The sequence below is a fragment of the Thalassophryne amazonica genome, chromosome 1 (assembly GCF_902500255.1).
Source record: "Thalassophryne amazonica chromosome 1, fThaAma1.1, whole genome shotgun sequence".
Classification (NCBI taxonomy): domain Eukaryota; kingdom Metazoa; phylum Chordata; class Actinopteri; order Batrachoidiformes; family Batrachoididae; genus Thalassophryne; species Thalassophryne amazonica.
In genome coordinates, this window is record NC_047103.1 from 109,131,951 (window position 1) to 109,149,128 (window position 17,178).

The 17,178-nt window shown below is 42.5% G+C and overlaps 1 protein-coding gene across 3 annotated transcripts in view; it reads left to right on the top strand.

The window, feature by feature from the left end:
• The window catches only part of LOC117513009 (ubiquitin-protein ligase E3A-like), a 211,597-nt gene that overhangs the window by 101,146 nt on the left and 93,273 nt on the right, over positions 1–17,178 (top strand). The gene's annotated exons all lie outside the window — the stretch shown is intronic.

Here is a 17,178-nt window from a genome sequence, read left to right on the forward strand (position 1 = left end):
GGCTTTGATGTGTGCTTCACACATGTCGACGTGTGACCAGAACAGGAATACACATCAGAACATGAATCTGCTTTATATACACAGCAGGGATAGACATTGCTGAGACAGCTTTATATGCATAGAATACACATTGCTGAGACAGGAACTCAGTATGCACGCCTCGGTATGATGAATTATGTCCCCAACGTGCATGAGGTGTTGAATGTCTGGTACTTGTGTCCCCAGAGTTCACCATAACGAAAAGAATAAATGTTATCGAGGGAGCACCAAATAATTGGGCCGCCACAACTCTTCACGTCAGAGGCACTGTGGCATAAGGGAGCCGTAGGCTTCTCGTGGGTGAGGCTAAGTGGCAGAGTCGGGGGGAGGGTGCTGCGAAGGAGGACGGGCAAGCTCTGTGGGTCTGTTTCAGTCATGGTGGGCTGGCTTGAGGCAGTCCACTGAAATGTGCTCAGCTTTACCGTGTATGCCTACCACAAAGTTTTTATGTTCCATTTTCGATAGCAAAATGGGTTGTTATATGCGGGCTGCAGCGTTCCCGTGTGAGTATCATGGCTAATAGATATATTCCGCTAACTGTAGGTGTGAGGGAGTGTAGTAAAATGGAAGGCCGTGCTGTGCAATCTGCACAGGCACAAATAGCCTAACCTTGTCCTGAAGCATTGGTGGGCAGCCGACCAGCGGGTGGTGTTGTCATGAGCGAAATCTCCTGGGACCAGCAGTGAATGGCTGTAAACCAACTCTGCTGATGAGGATGGAGTTCCTCTCTGGGGGCATTTCGTACGCCCAGCATGACCCACAGGAGTCTGTCCACCCAACTGCCTCTAAGCTGGCTGGCAGAGAGGCTTTCATAGAGAGATGAAAGCACTCACACTGTCCATTTCTCTGGGGGTGATGTGCTGTGGTCTGGTGGAGATTCACACCAGGCTGCCAGGCTGCATTCCAGAGCTCAGACATAAAGTGCAAGTCCCTGTCGGTAGAGCGGGCTGATGGTTTGCCGAAATGGGCGAACCATGTGCAGATGCCATAATTATTGCCTGGTGTTCCATATGTGTGAAAGGCTGGGTTGGGGCAGTCGTGGCAGCGTGGGCAGGGTTGAGTGTCCTATTTTGTAGGGAGGAGTGGGGAGGGCAGAGGACCCGTGAGGCCCACACCGACGTGATCGAATCTCCAGTCAGGTACAGTGAAACGAGCCAGGGAGTGGTGGTGGATCTTAGAGCGTTGACACTCGCCACAGGGGTCTGTTCAGTCTTTAATGTTCTTTCTGAGCCCATCGCTTCCATGCGGCAGGGATGACTGGTTGCGGCTGTCCTGTTGAGAGCAACCTTATACCCCCCTGACCAAAAGCAATGTCTGTTAGCTGAGGTCCAGTAGCCGCAGACCTGGGTGCCTGCACTTCTGAGTCTGATCAACCGCCATGCAGGTGTAATCCAGCCCGAGGTGGACCATAGATGAAGAAGCTCGAGAGGGGCAGTCCACAATGAAGTTCATCTCGCCTGCAACATGTTGCATGTCTGTGGGGAACTGAGATATCAGACAGCTGTTGCTGTTGTCGGGTGGGCCGCTGCTGAGGTGTGGGACACCAGAAGATGGAGCAGGCTCATTGCATTTGGCATCATGATTGCATCGGAATGCCCTTCAACAATGTTGAAAAGACAGACGTTGGGGTCACCACTGTGGAAATTGCGATGGCTGAACGAGCAACAATTTCCCATTTTGACAATGCATTGGTGTATCACATTATTTCTCTTTATTCCATTTCTCCTTTCTCTTCTCCAGTTCACACAATTCACAGACCCAGTGGTGGGCACAGATAACCAAAAAATTAACTTCGATAACAGATAATAAGATAACTGAAAAGTTATCTTTGATAAAGATAAACCGATAAACCACCCAAAAATGTATCTGTGTTGTCTATGGGACATGTTACTAAAGAGCTGAAATTGATTTTTAACACGATCGCTTTTGAAAGCATCAAAAGCGGTAAAAGACCCTAAAGAATAAGTAAGAATGTTTGACCATGCTGCCCCCTGCAGGAAGCAGCACAGACAAATCCTGAGAGCACCCACGAAATCAACTCTTTACTAATCATAATCATTTTTCTTTCAACATTCTGCCCCTGCTGGAAGCTCTTATTTACAACAGCGCTCCCACCACAGAGACAAACCAAGAGCAGCCATAAGGCCAGCTCCCTATCAATTTCAGCACTCCGGTCAGGCGGAGGTCTTGAAAAATAAAGTCATACTAACTTATGGTTTTTTGAAAATACTGATAGAATAACTCCATTAATGTCAATTCTGTCATTTGTACAAAGTTAAAATATAACATATATCGTTTAATGTTGAATAAGGCACTAATTCTGAGATTTTGTAACAAACACAGACCGCAAAGCATTCTGAGTAAAAGTGCTAAACAGTGATTGGTTCAGTAATCCATTATGTAAACCAACACGTTAATGTGACGTGTGTCGGTTTAAAGATAAATGTGCTTTTGTAAAATATTCCATTTTTATTTGTAAAAACAGGCATTTTTACGGAGCCCTGGAAGTGTCATCGCAATTGCATGTTTTAAAACTTTTATGATGTTGTAAAATGTGCACTCAATATTAGTAAGTAAGTAAGTAAATTTATTTATATAGTGCCTTTCACAGACATAAGGCCATGTACACACGTCGGGTATTTGTAAAACCGAATATCTTACCCTTTCAGTTTGGGGAAAAAACTTCATCCACACTACGTCGTTTAAAAAAAAATCCATCCACATCGAACCGTGTAAATGTGTTGTAATTAGTCTGCCAAACCTTTGGGTGGCGGTACTGATTAAAATTCTATCCAATCAGGAGCCTTATTCTCTTGTCGTCACTTCCACAAAAACTAAAAACATTCTAACCGTAGTTTTAGAATACAAAGTTAACATATATGCACACAAAAAGTGCCTGGACAATGGACAATACCAACCCTTTGAGAGCAGCCATGTACCCAGACGTTTAATACTCCCATGAACACTCCTGGCCAGTAGATGGCAGTAGCGACCTTGAAAAAATGTCAAACAAAATTCCAGATAATCCGTGTCTGCTACATTTAAGATGCGTGGAATTTAACAAACGCAAGTACACTAACGTCTATAAACCCAGAGAATATATTCACAAGAGTTTTAGGCACTAGAGTTTAATGCTGTTTTCTGTGGACCCTGAACAGAGTGTCTGAAATGCATTTGTCCTGTCGTGAACGTCTGAGATTACCTTATGCTACCCATAATGCATTGCTGCCTGGCACAGCATGTGCTCACAAAACCTTAAAAATTAGCACATTACTTTAAAATGAAAACATATATCAGGTATTTTCACTTTATAAACTTCAGACATGACAATAATTTTAAATAACTTGTCTAAAATGAGTGGTTAAAATTTGAACCATAAGTTAAACATGCATGCCTCTGGATGACTTGGTGACATTGCGATTATATTAGTATGGTGTTAAAGGAAATGACTTTTTTTTTTGGGTCACCAGTTCTCCTTTGCTTACAGACAATAGAGTGGTTTCTGATTGCAGAGGGTAGAACAACATGCTTATTAGGAAATTTTTAACAGGTAGATCTCAACAGCTTTAACAGTTTTAAAAATGTTTTTCACTGTTCAGCTTAGTTTAGTACGTTATCGGTCTAAAAGTTATCGGACAGTAATTCATCGGAAGATAATTAGTCCGATGATGGTTTTTAAATTTATGTAAAAAGATAATCCGATAATGAAAACATTATCTTCGATAATTATCTGTTATCGGATTATCGGAAGTGTGCCCACCACTGCTCAGACCTTTTATACAGCTCGACCTTGCCCGTTAACAACACAGGGGTCCCAACAGGAAAACAGAGTGAGCATTGTGACACATGCCTGACATGCCTGAACAAACATTAAAGGGACAGAGAGGCTTTGATATGCACTTCCTACATGTCACTGTGTGACCAGAACAAGAATACACATCAGAACAGAGTCAGTTTTATATGCATAGCAGGGATACACATTGCAGAGACAGCTTTATATGCATACAATACATGTTGCTGACCCACACGGGCTGAGATTGGAACCAGCTTTCTATGCATAGAATACACATTGTTGAGACAGGAAAACTCAGTATGTATGCCTCGGTATGGTGAATTATGTCCGCAACGTGCATTCTGTGTTGAATGTCGGCTACATGTGCCCCTCCCAAGAATTCACCATAACGAAAAAACAATATATGTTATCAAGAGGGCGGGCGAATAATCCGGCTGAGTCGGGGGGAGGCGGAGTGCCTCTCAGTGCCCCCATGGAGGAGGACAGACAAGCTCTGTGGGTCTGTCTGGATCCCAGTTGGCCAGCTTGAGGCATTCCACTGAAATGTGCTCAGCTTTACCACCAGTGGTAAAAAGATTTGTCCCCTGTTCTCATTACAGGAAACGGGTCATCATATGGGGGGCTGCAGTGGCCCCCTTTGAGTGTCATGGTGAATAAAGATGTATTCCGCCAACTGCAGGTGTGAGGGAGTGTTGGAAGATGGAAGGCCGTGCATAGAGCGGCATTTTATTGTGGTCAGCCTAAAGCACACCTGTGCAATAATCATGCTGTCTTCATTAATCCCTCTCACGCATTTAAAGATGTTGATCATGAGTCACCTTTGTGTGGACTAAAGTCACTAACTGGGACTCTTGTCTTGTTGCGGGCAAGAAACGAGAATCATCCGCCGTTCCACACCGGAGTTTGGCACAATGGTTCTCTCGCATGAGAACTGGTTCTCTGGCGTGAGCCCCAGCCAGTGCATAAGCTGAAGTTGTCAATCAGGTATCATAATAATAATAATAATAATACGAGGTCTGTCCAAAAAGTATCGTACCTTTTAATTTTTTCAAAAACTATATGGATTTGAATCACGTGTGATTACATCAGCCAAGCTTGAACCTTCGTGCGCATGCGTGAGTTTTTTCACGCCTGTCGGTGACGTCATTCGCCTGTGAGCACGCCTTGTGGGAGGAGTGCTCCACCCCCCTCGTCGGATTTTTTCTTGTGAGAAAATGGCCGAACGCTTGGAGCAGCGCTACTGCATTAAATTCTGCCAGAAACTTGGCGACAGCCAGGTGGAAACGATTCGAAAAATCCAAACGGCTTTCGGAGATGAAGCTATGAGCACCACACAGATTAAGGAGTGGTACAACCGGTTTAAAGACGTCCGCGTAACGGTGGAGAGCGCGTCGCGCTCCGGTCGGCCATCAACAAGCCGAAATGACAAGATCATTTCCAAAGTGCACGCTGTGGTTATGCTGGATCGTCGTGTGACTGTCCGAGAAATTGCGGAGGAGGTGGACATTAGCAGGACTTCGGCACATTCCATCATGACAGATTTGGGCATGAAACGAGTGGCGACAATGTTTTTTTTTTACTCCTGTGGTGTGGTACACCACGAGTACGCACCACAGGGTCAAACAATAACAAAGGAGTATTACAGGGATGTCCTCCATCGTCTACGTGATGGTGTGCGGCGCAAGAGACCGGAGTTGTGGGCCACAGGAAATTGGCGCATCCACCACGACAATGCTCCAGCTCATTCCTCTCATTTAATTCAGGCTTATTTGACCAAAAACCAGACTCCGGTGGTTCAACAGGCGCCTTACTCTCCTGACATGGCCCCTTGCGACTTCTTGCTCTTCCCAAAACTTAAAATACCATTAAAAGGAACGCAATTTTAGACGAGAGGACATTATGGCTGCTACGACGGCAGAGCTGCACACCATCCCGAAAGAGGCTTTCTTGGAATGCTTCCAACAGTGGTGACACCGCTGAGAGAAGTGTGTGGAGTCCCAAGGAGATGACTTCGAGTGTGATTAGGTTTGCAACGCTCCAGGTAAGCCAGTTTTTTTTTTCCCCAGCCAAAGGTCCGATACTTTTTGGACAGACCTCGTAACTAGGACTGCAAGCAGTCATATACAGGCCCTCGTTCCGCGCGACCGCCTACCCCGGGCAGTGCATCCAATTGTGAACAGATGTGGGCATGTGCGTACTGCGACAACCACTCATCACACAATTCAAATTTCAAGCAAATCACACAATGCATGAAGGAGTTATGGCATGTTGATGCTTCATCCACTAGGGGCGCTCAGTGTACAAACAGAGGGGTAAGATGTGTTCAGGGACCAACCGTCATCACACATGTGAAGTTTCAAGTCAATGTGGCAAAGCATGAAGGAGTTATCATGACTTGATGTTCCATGGCGAAGGGGCAAAATGGCGGCGCCATAGTGGCCACACCCTTAACGTAGAGAAAAGCTTTAAATAACTTTTGATCAGTATCATCTCTGGATACTGTGAAAGAAAGTTGAAGTGCATGGGACAAAATCCCTAGGAGGAGTTCATTCAAAAACGTGTGGAAATCATGGCAAAATGACAAGAAAATTCAAAATGGCCGACTTTCTGTTTAGAGGAGACCAATGGTGCAAGAGACATTTTTGTACGTCTATGCAAGTCACACGTGTACCAATTTTCATCTCCCTACTCAAAAAAAAAAACACCCCCTATGGCGAGGGGTGTTTGAAAGTTTCAAGGGGGCGCTATTGAGGCATTTTGCCCCACCCATGGGCGATGCCCCTATGAATTGTAAGAGGTTGTCATGCTTGACCTGTGTATCAATTTTCATGATGATATGACAAAATTAAAGCCATCAAAAGGAAGAACGTAATTTCATGGCAAAGGGCAATATTCGGCACGCCGCCACAGAGACGCCGTTGCTTGAAACTTCACAGCGATCATCAACTGCATTCACCAACATGTTCTGCATGTTTTAGCAGTGGAAGAAAATTGATTGGGTTAACTATGTGAGATCAGTACCTTTTTAAGTATGGCGAAGGGTGAAATTATCTGCGCCATAGCGGCCACACCCTTAGACATAGAGAAAAGCTTTCGATAACTTTTGATCAGTATCGTCTCTGGATGATCTGGAAGAAATTTGAAGTACATTGGTCAAAATCCTTAGGAGGAGTTCGTTCAAATACAACATGTGGAAATCACGCCAAAATGACAAGAAAATTCTAAATGGCCGACTTCCTGTTTGGAGTAGACCCAGATTTCGCTGCAACCATTTGCGCAACCCCGAAAATATCAAATTTCTGATCCGGCCGGACGACTTTCCAAAGTTTGGTGAGTTTTTGAGCATGGGAAAGGGTCGAAATTTTGATTTTAAGAGTGAGAATAATAATAATAATAATATCTAGGACTGCAAGCAGTCATATACGGGCCCTTGTTCCACGCGACCGCCTACCCAGGCCAGCGCCTCCACTTGTGACCAGATGTGGGCATGTGCGTACAGGAGCAACCACTCATCACACAGTTAAAATTTCTAGCAAATCACACAATGCATGAAGGAGTAATGACATGTTGATGTTTCATCCACGAGGGGACTCTCAGAGCACAAACCGAGGGGACAGGTGTGTTCAGGGGTCAACTGACATCACACATGTAAATTTTCAAGTCAATCAGGCAAAGCATGAAGGAGTAATCATGACTTGATGTTTCCTGGCGAAGGGCCAAAATGGCTGCACCATAGCGGCCACACCCTTCGACATAGAGAAAAGCTTTCAATAACATTTGATCAGTATCATCTCTGGATGCTGTGAAAGAAATTTGATGTGCATTGGACAAAATCCCTAGGATTAGTTTGTTCAAATACAACGTATGGAAATCACGCCAGAATAACAAGAAAATTCAAAATGGCCAACTTCCTGTTTGGAGTAGACCAATGGTGCAAGAGACCTTTTTTTGTATGTCTATGCAAGTCACACGTGTACCAGTTTTCATCTCCCTAGTACAAAAAAACCCAGATGGGTAGGGGTTTTTGAAAGTTTCAAGGGTGCGCTATTGAGGCATTTTGCCCTGCCCACGGGCGACGCCACTATGAATTGTAAGAGGATGTCATGCTTGAGCTGTGTATCAATTTTCATGATGATATGACAAAATTAAAGGTGTCAAAAGGAAGAACGTAATTTCATGGCGAAGGGACGATATTCGGTACGCCGCCACACAGACGCCGTTATTCGTAACTTCACGGCGATCATCGCCTTCGTTCACCAACTTGTTCTGCATGTTTTAGAAGTGGAATGAAGGTGATGGGATTAACTGTGGCATCAGTATCTGTTTAAGTATAATGTTCCATGGCGAAGGGTCAAATTTGCGGCGCCATAGCGGCCACACCCTTCGACATAAAGAAAAACTTTCGATAACTTTTGATCAGTATCATCTCTGAATGATGTCGAAGAAATTTGAAGTGCATTGGACAAAATCCAGAGGAGGAGTTCGTTCAAATACAACATGTGGAAATCATGCCAAAATGACAAGAAAATTAGAAGTGGAATGAAGTTGATTGGGTTAAGTGTGTGACATCAGGACCTCTTAAAGTCAAAATAGGACATTTCCTGCCACCACCGGGGGGCGCTATGGCGGAGGTGGGAACTTAATATATGTAGACGTTGTGGGCAGAGCCCTCATCATGTCCAGCAAGTTTGAAGGATCTACGATAAAGTATGTGGGCGTGACAGCCATTCGAAGTGAAACGGCCCCCTCCAAAAAGCTCGCCAAAGTTTGACGAACCCTAGCAGCCACGCCTTTTGACCTAATTAGAATCTTTTGATAAATTTTGATCACCATTGTGTCGTGATGATGTTGACCAAATTTGAAGACGATTGGATGAAATCCCTAGGATGAGTTCGTTCAAATGTAAGTAGTGGAAATGGCCAAAAGTGGCAAAAATTAGCTCAAAATCGAAACTTAAAATCAAAATGGCCGACTTCCTGTCGATATTTCACCATGACAGTAAGATACTTTTTTGTGTGTCCTAGCATGGTAAATAAGTGTACTGAATTTCGTGAGGCTACGACGAAAAAAGCTTTCAATAACTTTTGATCAGTATCATCTCTGGATGCTGTGAAAGAAATTTGAAGTGCATTGGACAAAATCCCTAGGAGGAGTTCTTTCAAATACAACATGTGGAAATCACGCCAAAATGAGAAGAAAATTCAAAATGGCCGACTTCCTGTTTGGAGTAGACCCATGGTGCAAGAGACTTTTTTGTACGTCTATGCAAGTCACACATGTGTACCCATTTTCATCTCCCTACTCCAAAAAAACCCCTATGTGGAGGGGTTTTTGAAAGTTTCAAGGGGGCGCTATTGAGGCATTTTGCCTCGCCCATGGGCGACGCCCCTATGAATTGTAAGAGGTTGTCGTGCTCGACCTGTGTGTCAATTTTCATGATGATGTGACAAAATTAAAGCCGTCAAAAGGAAGAACGTAATTTCATGGCGAATGGGCAATATTCGTCACGCCGCCACATGGACGCCGTTACTCGTAACTTCACGGCGTTCATCACCTACGTTCACCAATTTGTTCTGCATGTTTTAGAAGTGGAATGAAGTTGATTGGGTTAAGTATGTGACATCAGGACCTCTTAAAGTAAAAATAGGACATTTCACGCCACCACCGGGGGGCGCTATGGCGCAGGTGGGAACTTAAGATATGTAGACGTTCAGGGCGGAGTCCTCATCATGTCCAGCAAGTTTGAAGGACCTACGATGAAGCATGTGGGCGTGACAGCCATTCGAAGTGAAATGGCGTGCTCCGAAAAGCTCGCCAAAGTTTGACGACCCCTAGCAGCCACGCCTTTTGACTTAATTAGAATCTTTTGATAACTTTTGATCACCATTGTGTTGTGATGATTTTGACCAAATTTGAAGACAATCGCATGAAATCCCTAGGACAAGTTCGTTCAAATGTAAGTAGTGGGAATGGCCAAAAATGGCAAAATCTCAAAATTGAAACTTAAAATCAAAATGGCCAACTTCCTGTCGATATTTCACCATGACAGTAAGAGACTTTTTCGTGTGTCCTGGCATGGTAAAGATGTGTACCGAATTTCGTGAGGCTACGATGATAAAAGCTGAATGAGGACCAGTTTTTGAAAATTTCTAGGGGGGGCTATTTCGCGATTTTTCTGCGAGCATGTGCGACGCCCCCAAAATATCAAATTTCTGATCCGGCCGGACGACTTTGGAAAGTTTGGCGAGTTTTTGAGCATGGGAAGAGGCCGAAATTTCGATTTCAAAAGTGGCAATAATAATAATAATAAATAATAATAATAATAAACAGCGCAATTACAATGGGGTCCTTGTAGGACGTTGCCTACTCGGGCCCTAATAAATAATAATAATAATAATAATAATAATAAAAAACCGCGCAATTACAATAGGGTCCTTTGTAGGACGTTGCCTACTCGGGCCCTAATAATAATAATAATAAACAGCGCAATTACAATAGGGTCTTCGTAGGACGTTGCCTACTCTGGCCCTAATAATAAACAGCGCAATTACAATAGAGTCCTTGTAGGACTTTGCCTACTCGGGCCATAATAGTAATAATAATAATAATAAATAATAATAATAATAAACAGCGCAATTACAATAGGGTCCTCGTAGGACATTGCCTACTCGGGCCCTAATAATATAATAATAATAAATAATAATAACTAGGACTGCAAGCAGTCATATACGGGCCCTCGTTCTGCTCGACTGCTTACCCAGGGCAGTGTGTTCTCTTGTGACCAGATGTGGGCATGTGCGTACAGGGGCAACCACTCATCCCACAGTTCAAATTTCAAGCAAATCACACAATGCATGAAGGAGTTATGACATGTTGATGGTTCATCCACTGGAGGCCCTCAGTGTACAAACAGAGGGGCCAGGTGTGTTGAGGGGCCAACCGTCATCATACATGTGAAGTTTCAATTCAGTCAGGCAAAGCATGAAGGAGTTATCATGACTTGATGTTCTATGGCGAAGGGTCAAAATGACGGCACCACAGCGGCCACACACTTCAACATAGAGAAAAGCTTTCGGTAAGTTTTGATTAGTATCATCTCTGGATGCTGTTAAATCAATTTGAAGTGCATTGGACAAAATCCCTAGGAGGAGGAGTTCAAATATAACGTGGAAATCACGCCAAAATGACAAGAAAATTCAAAATGGCCGACTTCCTGTTTGTAGTAAACCCATGGTGCAAGAGACGTTTTTGTACGTCTATGCAAGTCACACGTGTACCGATTTTCGTCTCTCTACTCCAAAAAAACCCCTATGGGTAGGGGTTTTTGAAAGTTTCAAGGGGGCACTATTGAATCATTTTGCCCGGCCCATGGGCGACGCCCCTATGCATTGTAAGAGGTTGTCATGCTTGACCTGTGTATCAATTTTCATATGTCACAAATTAAAGCCGTCAAAAGGAAGAACGTAATTTCATGGCGAAAGGGCAATATTTGGCAGGCCTCCACACGGACGCCGTTACTTGTAACTTCACGGCGTTCATCGCCTACGTTCACCAACTTTTTCTGCATGTTTTAGAAGTGGAATGAAGTTGATTGGGTGAAGTATGTGACATAAGGACCTCTTAAAGTAAAAATAGGACATTTCCTGCCACCACCGGGGGGTGCTATGGCGGAGGTGGGAACTTAATATATGTAGAGGTTCAGGGCTGGAGCCTTCATGTCCAGCAAGTTTGAAGGATCAACGATGAAGTATGTGGGCGTGACAGCCGTTCGAAGTGAAACTGCGTGCTCCCAAAAGCTCTTCAAAGTTTGACGACCCCTAGCAGCCACGCCTTTTGACTTAATTACCGAATTTCGTGAGGCTGCGATGAAAAAACCCCAATGCGGAGGGGTTTTTGAAAATTTCTAGGGGCGCTATTTCGCTGCGACCATGTGCAACGCCCCCAAAATATCGAATTTCGGATCCGGCTGGATGACTTCTGAAAGTTTGGTGAGCTTTTGAGCACGGGAACAGGCCGAAATTTCGATTTCAAGAGTGAGAATAATAATAATAATAATAATAAACAGCGCAATTACAATAGGGTCCTCGTAGGACGTTGCCTACTCGGGCCCTAATAATATACAATAATAATAAATAATAATAATAATAATAAACAGCACAATTACAATAGGGTCCTCGTAGGATGTTGCCTACTTGGGCCCTAATAATAAACAGCGCAATTACAATACGGTCCTCGTAGGACATTGCCTACTCGGGCCCTAATAATAAACAGCGCAATTACAATAGGGTCCTCGTAGGACTTTTTCCTGCTCAGGCCCTAATAATAATAAAGAGCGCAATTACAATAGGGTCCTCGTAGGACTTTTTCCTGCTCAGGCCCTAATAATAATAATAATTAATAATAATAATAATAATAATAATAATAATAATAACAAACATCTCAATTACAATAGGGTCCTCGTTGGACTTTTTTCCTACTCGGGCCCTAATAAACAGCGCAATTACAATAGTGTCCTCATAGGACTTTTTCCTTATTCGGCCCTAATTAATAATAATAATAAACGGCGCAATTACAATAGGGTCCTCATAGGACTTTTTCCTACTCGGGCCCTAATAAATAATAATAATAATAAACAGCGCAATTCCAATAGAGTCCTCGTAGGACGTTGTCCTACTCGGGCCCTAATAATAATAATAAACAGCTCAATTACAATAGGGTCCTCGTAGGATGTTGTCCTACTCGGGCCCTAATAATAATAATAAACAGCACAATTACATTAGGCACCTCATAGGACTTTTTCCTACTCGGGCCCTCATAATAATAATAATAATAAATAATAATAAACAGCGCAATTACCATTCGGTCTTCGTTGGACTTTTTCCTACTCGGGCCCTAATAAACAGCGCAATTACAATAGGGTCCTCGTAGGTCTTTTTCGTAATCGGGCCCTAATAATAATAATTAACAGCGCAATTATAGTAGTGTCCTCGAAAGGACTTTTTCCTACTCGTGCCATAATAATGATGATACATTGATGTTGACATTCAACTCAGCTGGCTGCAAGAGCTCTGCTCACAGGCTATGGAGTTACATTTGTGTCATTGATACCTGAAAGGAAATGCTTGTGACAAAAACTACAGATTTTGTTTATTTCTATTTATGCCAAGAGATCAAATATCCAGTGACCAATTTCATATTTGTTTACTTTAACCCTCATTAAAATATTTCTGACATCGAAAACCTATAAAGGAAATGATAATTCAAACAACTCAACAATAATAGGAGCATTTCTGACACATTAATGGATTAACTTGTTCAACCTTCACTCATCCGATTCTTTATCGATTCCCTTAACAATACCTCTTGTGAATTTTCTGTGTACTAAAAGTAGGCTTTACAGGTTTTCTATGTCAACAACATTTTATTGAGTCTTAAAGTCAATAAATATGAAATTGGTCACTGGATTCTTAAACTCTGGACATAAATAAACTCTCCATGGTGGATCCTTCATCTCTGGGCATAAATAGAAATAAACAAAATCTCAAGTTTTTGTTAAAAGCATTTCCTTTCAGACTTTCGTAGCATGAATGTTTTTCCATACATCTGAGCTAAGTTCTTGCAGCTGGCTGTGTTGCACGTCAGGAAGTAATTCATACAGAATGCAGGACATCTCATTTTGGGAGGAAAAAAACATTTTAGTTGATTGTAGTTTATTGTCTGCATTACAGCATTTGGAAAGAGATGTCATTTTATTTCTTTATTTTATTTATGTCACTTAATGCGTTTTGAAGTTACTAATTCTGACCGGACTCTGTCTCAGCAGAGAGCTGCGCAGCGTTTGGAGCTGTGCCATCGGAACACAGGATGATTCTCATTTCTTGACTGCAACAAGACAAGAGTCCCAGTTAGTGACTTTAATCCACACAAAAGTGACTCATGATTGACATATGTTAATGGCTTTGAGATGGGTTAAGAAGCAGACTTGCTGCTTCTGAAGAGTGGCGAATCAAAGAACCAACGAGCCAGCGGATCAAACACTGCTTTATTGGTCCACACTTCAAACTGGAGTCACGCTGCAGAAGCGATTGATTACAGAGCCGCTGTAGGGTCTGTGATAGTTTCTATCCTCAGGAAGCTAGACAATGAGCTTATTTTTATCCATATGAATTGTCCTTCTAGCTGAAAAAATAACAATGACCTGAATGAGCAAGCGGATGAGACACAGAAGCATAGGGACCATCTACAAAGTGCAAAAACGAAAAGAGACACCAGCAAAATATTCAATAAATTCAGGTTTGATGTCACCAGATTCACTGAGCACATCAATGGTCCCCTGCTGGTTATACTACAGCACTCAGTTCGGAGTGTTGTATAGTACAAAGACAAGATATTTAATGTTCAAACTGATGAACTTTGTTTTTGTGCAAATATTTGCTCATTTTGAAATGGATGCCTGCAACATGTTTCAAAAAAGCTGGGACAGTGGTATGTTTCCCACTGTGTTACAGCACCTTTCCTTCTAACAACACTCAATAAGCGTTTGGGAACTGAGGACACTAATTGTTGATGCTTTGTAGGTGGAAGTCTTTGCCATTCTTGCTTGATGTACGGCTTCAGTTGTTCAACAGTCCGAGGTCTCCATTGTTATATTTTGTGCTTCATAATGCGCCACTCATTTTCAATGGGCGACAGGTTTGGACTGCAGGCAGGCCAGTCTAGTACCCGCACTCTTTTACTACGAAGCTACGCTGTTGTAACGTGCAGAATGTGGCTTGCCAGTGTCTTGCTGAAATAACCAGGGACGTCCCTGAAAAAGACGTTGCTTGGATGGCAGCATGTGTTGCTCCAAAACCTGGATGTACCTTTCAGCATTGATGGTACCATCACAGATGTGTAAGTTGCCTATGCCATGGGCACTAACACACCCCCATACCATCACAGATGCTGGCTTTGAACTTTGCACTGATAACAATCAGGATGGTCTTGTTCCTCTTTTGTCCGGAGGACACAATTCCCATGATTTCCAAAAACAATTTGAAATGTGGCCTCATGTGACCACAGGACACTTTTCCACTTTGCGTCTGTCCAGTTTAAATGAGCTCGGGCCCAGAGAAGGCGGCGACATTTCTGGATGTTGTTAATGTATGGTTTTCGACTTGTAGATGTAGCGACGAACTGTGTTAACTGACAGTGGTTTTCTGAAGTGTTCCTGAGCACACGCAGTAAGATCCTTTACACAATGATGTCAGTTTTTTAATGCAGTGCCGCCTGAGGGATCTAAGGTCACGGGCATTCACTGTTGGTTTTCGGCCTTGCCGCTTATGTGTACAAAGTTCTCCAGATTCTCTGAATCTTCTGATTATATTATGGACTGTAGATGATGGAACCCCTAAATTTCTTGCAATTGAACATTGTAAAACATTGTTCTTTAACTGTTGGACTACTTTTCATGCAGTTGTTCACAAAGTGTTTGTGAACGGCTGAGCCTTTTGGGGATGCTCCTTTTATACCCAATCATGACACTCACCTGTTTCCAATTCGGTGTTCTTTGAGCATTCATCAACTTTCCCAGTTTTTGGTTGCCCCGTCCCAACTTTTTTGAAACATGTTGCCGTTATTCATTTCAAAATGCGCAAATATTTGCACAAAAAACAAAAAAAATCTATCAGTTTGAACATTAAATATCTTGTAGAGTAAAAACAAAGAGTTCACCGCGCTTCTGTATAGCACAAACAACTCTGGTACAACCAGATCGGACTAATTTGTAAAAGAGAAAAATAACTGGTGCAACACAGAAATAAGTGCCAGACAATAATAAGGTGCTGAAAGCAAAAATGTACACGGGACTTGCGTTTCGATGTGAGAGTCACATCTTCCTCGGAGTCCTGCAAAGACAGAGATGGTACAGCTTAAATACTAATAAGAAACAGGTGTCCTGATGCTTTCAAAGGGGCATTACCATCCGTCAGACACAACACTCACTCAATTAGTAATCAATTCTTGATTTGAAACACACTGTCCCAAAGCACACAAAACTGAAACCGGACTAAAAAAACAATTATTAAAGAAAACAAGTCAATTTTAGATCTTCATTCAGACCAAAAGGTTCCAAAGTGCCTAATGTGTAAATCCAAAATGCTTCTCTACATAAGAGTTTTTTAATAATATCACCACCGCTGGGTTGACCTATGATTCTCTCAGTCCCCCCAAAGATGCTGGAGAGCCATGACCGGCCTGTTTATAGTGCCTTGCCATTGCATAAGTTAAATTCTGAGTACGGATTGCTGTTTTATGTTCAGCTATCCATAATTTGAGTTGACGTTTTGTTTGGCCAATATATGCCAATCCACAAGTGCATTTTAATATATATACTACATGAGTAGTATTATAATTGATAAATGAAGAAATAGGATATTGCTTACCAGTGCGAGGATGAGAGAAACATGAAGCATTAGTGGAATTTGAACAATGTGCGCAGATACATTGATGACGTCCTCTTGATTTGGAGGGGCACATCTGATTCAGTCCTTGATTGTTCATCGCGGCACGATAAGATGAAAAAGTTCAGATTTTTCAACTTGGGGAGGAGGGCAATGCGACGTGACATGACGCAATATCGCGCCACAAACGCGCCAATCGCTCAAAATCGCTTCACTCGTGTCGCTTCATTCGTGTCCATTGCGTCGCGCTGCGTGACTTGGTGCCAAAATGTGTCGTTCCATCTTGACACACCAGGTGATGGTGGTGCGTCCGTCGCCACGCAACCCCTGCGTATTTGTGGCATCTGATCGTGCCTGGTGTGAAGGCGGCATAAATGGAACCAAGCCGCACTCTGAATGGAATGCAACACAAATGGGATGAATTAAATCATGTCGTGACCAACAAAGCACCAATCAAATGACAAGGATCCACTCAGCCTTTATATATATATATATATGTGTGTATGTGTGTATGTATGTGTATATATGTATGTATGTGTATATATGTATGTGTATGTATGTATGTGTATATATGTATGTATGTGTATATATGTATGTGTATATATGTATGTATGTGTATATGTATGTGTATATGTATGTATGTGTATATATGTATGTGTATATGTATGTATGTGTATATATGTATGTGTGTATGTATGTGTATATATGTATGTGTGTATGTATGTGTATATATGTGTGTGTATGTATGTGTATATATGTATGTATGTGTGTATGTATGTGTATATATGTATGTATGTGTGTATGTATGTGTATATATGTATGTATGTGTGTATGTATGTGTATATGTGTATGTATGTGTGTATGTATGTGTATATGTGTATGTATGTGTGTATGTATGTGTATGTG